The 4,346-nt window shown below is 39.9% G+C and overlaps 1 long non-coding RNA gene across 1 annotated transcript; it reads left to right on the top strand.

The window, feature by feature from the left end:
* The first annotated feature begins 210 nt into the window (after window positions 1–210).
* Window positions 211–3,822, top strand: LOC132488428 (uncharacterized). The gene is made up of 2 exons (XR_009531748.1): window positions 211–329; window positions 2,562–3,822. It is a non-coding gene; the product is annotated as an uncharacterized LOC132488428 (long non-coding RNA).
* Window positions 3,823–4,346: the final 524 nt, after the last annotated feature.

Here is a 4,346-nt window from a genome sequence, read left to right as displayed (position 1 = left end):
TTCCTGTAAGTTCCTTGAGGGCGGAATCTATGTTTGATTCATGTTGTGCCCACAGAGTGCCTTACACTCTGCTTACCCATGATAGAAATTCCACAGACGTTTGTAGAAGAAATGAATTCAACATTCAACATAGCTGAATTTCTCCTGAAGTCTGGACAAGAGAGAACTACAGTTTTGTTTTGTTTTGTTTTGCAATATGTAGATGGGATTTTGACTCCTTTCACAGATGACACCATTGATTCTCCCTAAATTGGAGGGACTCAGTGCCCACCTCCCATCCTTAGAACGCAGCAGGACTCAGAACCTAGTGCTGGGACATGGCAAACCAGGTAATGGGGAATTGTTTGGTTCTCACTATTACTGGGATAGAGATGAGGTTAAGGAAGAAGTGGGTAAATTCGTTTGCTAGACAAGGAGCAGGTCTGTGGCCAAGTGTTTAAAAAATTTTTAACAGAATTCCCAAGAGATCTACTGTTGTTTACGGTCTTTTATCATTTTTCCTTTCCTTTCCTTCTCATCTCATTTGTCACCTCTGGCCAGTTACTTTTAATTGAATGGGGTTCTGGAATTATGGGTTAAGTCAGGAGACTTGGATTCCAGAGTTGGCTCTGCCACTGGCTGTGTGGTTTACGAAAAGTCTAAATAAGAATTAACCTGCTCATCTGTATAATGTACGTAATAAACACCTACCTTTTCCACAGTGGTGATCTGAGGATCCAGAGGAAAAGTTTACAAGAAACAATATTGAAAAGTACAGTGTTTTACATTTATAAGGGATTATTATCATAAAAATTAATAATACTGGAGGCTTCCTTTTGGGATACCTATTAAATCACTATTCCCATTTGGACCATTGTTATTTAATATGTCTAATTAGGCAATGTAGAGGCATTTGGAATTTTGGCTCTGCCATTTGCTAGCTCTGTGACTCCAGGCAAGTTATGGACCCTCACCCAAATCTCATTTTTCTCAATTGAAAATGGGGATGAAGTATCTAGCTCAGACTGTAGTGAGAATTATTAGTGTGGCAGCTTTGTCATATGTTAATGTGGCTAGGTTGAATTATGTTTCTGAGAAATCCCTTCTCTGAATGTGTCTGGTTGGGATGGGCCACAAAAAACATGTATTTGATAGGTTTGGAGGTTGAAAGTGAAACAGAATGTCAGGGCAGGCACTCTGGTAGCTCACACTGGCAGGCATTGTTGCTATCTGCTGGCTTACCTCATTGGCACCAGGCAGCAGCCACCTTCCTGGGGATCCTCCGTAAAGTTCTCTGCCTCTTGGGCCACATGTGTATTTAGTTCTGTGACAAAGGTCCCTGGCTTCTTCAGGCAGGATGTCTACATCATCAAGACTAGAGGCAGCTATCACTGACAAGGGTTCCAGTCTGTCCCTGCCCTTGTGGGTCCCAGACTGTACTTGCTTACCCCGACGTTCTATCTTACCTTCTTATTCTGATGACCTGCCCTGTGGACTTCAAGCTCCAGCCTCAGACAAAAGACTAACAGAGATTGTTTGACCGGCCCCCACCATTGTGTAAGGTTCCTATAATGTCCACTCCCTTCCACCACCAAAATTCACACAGACACACACACACACACCCTTCTAATGCTGTGGTCGTTATTATTAATATTGTCATCCAGGTGTCAGAGACTAGGTAGGATTGTCCCAAAGGCCTCATCCATTCCCTATAGAAGCCCAAAGTTCTTTCTAGGATTTCTCCAAATTCTTGTGGAGTTCATATTTTCATGATCACTTCTGGCTCACCAAACCCTTCCCAATTTGTACAAAAGACTTATTTATTCATACAAAGCACTTGTAAGTATAATTGGCTTTACTACAGATTTTGGTGGCATGAGCAGGCCAAAGAAGGGTTCATGTTGCAACAAAACAGATAATTTCTAGTTAAATTTCATGCATTCCTATGTGTAAAATGTTTTTGCACCCATGTATCCTTAGAGAATATGTCCAGTTCCCTCACCCTGTAAAATCCCTAGCCTCACGACAGCTCCTTGGATCCTCCCTCCTTCTTCCCATTTTTCTCCCAATCCCCCACTGTCTTGTTTTCAAATGCAGAGCAGCTTAACTAGCTCTCCTTTCTTCTTTGCCCAAATTATTGTAGACACATATCCATGCCCTTAGGATCTCACTTCCTATTCCCAAAGGCTATTTTTCCAAGAGGAAAGCTGTTGCAGTTGTTAAGAAAATAAAAATTTTATCTGGTTACAACCATAACAAGAGCAAGAGGCATATATTTAGCACTTACTGTGATCCAGCCTCCAAGAGCTCTTTATACATCTTATCTGATTTCCACAACAATCCAGTGAGGTGGTCTGCATTCAGTCTCATTTTTACAATGTTGAAATCAAGTCATAGGAAGACCACTAGTAAAAAAAAGCAATTACAAAACCTAATATTTATTGAGTTCTTATATGTCAGGCACTGTTTTAGGCACTTGAGAAGCATATATTTATATCTATATCTATATAAAATGCAATATATATATATATTGCCTTAACTCCTTATAATTCTGCAAGTTAAGTATAATTTTCATTTTACAGATAAAGAAATTGAGACCCAGAAAACTTGGGAAATTTGCTCAAATTCACACATAAATAAAGAGTGGAGTTGTGAATGGAAGCCGAGCTGTTGGAATCTAAGAATTCAGAATACTGTTTGAGAAGATAAGAAAGTGTTTCAGGGCTTCCCTGGTGGCGCAGTGGTTGAGAATCTGCCTGCTAATGCAGGGGACACGGGTTCGAGCCCTGGTCTGGGAAGATCCCACATGCCGCGGAGCATCTAGACCCGTGAGCCACAACTACTGAGCCTGAGCGTCTGGAGTCTGTGCTCCACAATAAGAGAGGCCGCGATAGAGAGAGGACCGCGCACTGTGATGAAGAGTGGCCCCCGCTTGCCACAACTAGAGAAAGCCCTCGCACAGTAATGAAGACCCAGCACAGCAAAAATAAATAAATATATAAATTAATAAACTCCTACCCCCAACATCTTCTTTAAAAAAAAAAAAAAAAGAAAGTATTTCAATGTTTTCTCATGCAGTCGGCCTCCTAACTCATCATCGTGAGACCTTTCTTGGCTAACTTAATATTTCAACCCATCCTTCACATTTTATATCCTTCATCCCACTTTTATTTTTTCTCTTTAGCACTGAATACTATCTAACATGTTATATGTTTTACTTACTTATCATTTTTATTTTTCTGTCTCCACCCCTGGAATGTAAGCCCTGTGAGGGCAGGGATGTTTTGGTCTATTTTGTTCACTACAAGACAGTGTACAAGACAGCCTACAAGAGTGTCTTGCACATAGTAGGTGTTCAATAAGTAGTTACTGAATGAATGAATGAATGAATGAATGAATTGGGCTGCTTACATTGAGGTCAAGGCCCTCTAATTAGATCCTGGAGATACTTCTGGAACCAAATCCTTTTGGATTCTAAATTGCTGGGCTCTAGATATGATTGCACTCATGGGTGGAGCGGGGAGACAAAGACTGTGTTCCTCCTCATTTCCTTCCTCCCCTCCTTGCCCCTCCCTCTCCCAAGTGCATATGCTTCATTGTTTTCATCTGGTTTAACTGCCTTCCCTTTGAGCCTGCTTTGCAATACTGAATAACATTCCTTGACTGGCCTGTTTATTTTCTCCATTTATAAAATGGGGAAAACTGTACTTCTGACAACTTTACCAGGACTTGGAAGAGATCAATGAGATGATAGGAAAAAAAGCAAACAAGGCACTGAATCTTAGGAGGACTCTGGCTATAGAAACATACACGAAAGTTCAAATAAAATACTTTTATCAGTCACCTCTCCATAATTTGATGCTTTTATTCCAAGAAAGTTAATGCTTAACATTTGTGGAAATAATGACTTTTGTGGCTTGTTACTATTTTGGCCTTAAAAGAAAAAATTTTAACAATTATCAGAAATTACCTAGCATATAAGTGTAGAATTTTTTAAAATGAGGAAGTTACTTTGGCAGTTCTATTTTCTATTTTGGTTGGTAAAATGCATTAAAATTATATCTTGAATTAACTAAAAGGATAATGTTCACTCATGAGTTTAACAAATGTTATTTAAAATCTGTTATGCCAGACACTGTTGAAATATGTAAAAGAGCTAATACTAGTGGAAAAACAGACTAAAAAACCTATCTTTTTGTTGTGCTGATCAGAGGGGGCTGTTTTTAGAGGCTGCCTATTGTATTAGTTTGCTAGGGCTGCCATGACAAAGCACCACAGACTAAGTGGCTTTAATACAATTTTGGAGGCCAGACATCTGAGATAAAGGTGTCGCCAGGGTCAGTTTCTTCTGAGGTTTCTCTTCTTGT

This window comes from Mesoplodon densirostris, chromosome 4, assembly GCF_025265405.1.
Source record: "Mesoplodon densirostris isolate mMesDen1 chromosome 4, mMesDen1 primary haplotype, whole genome shotgun sequence".
Lineage (NCBI taxonomy): Eukaryota > Metazoa > Chordata > Mammalia > Artiodactyla > Ziphiidae > Mesoplodon > Mesoplodon densirostris.
The sequence above is the reverse complement of the archived record's forward strand: the minus strand, read 5'-3'. Positions and strand labels throughout refer to the sequence as shown.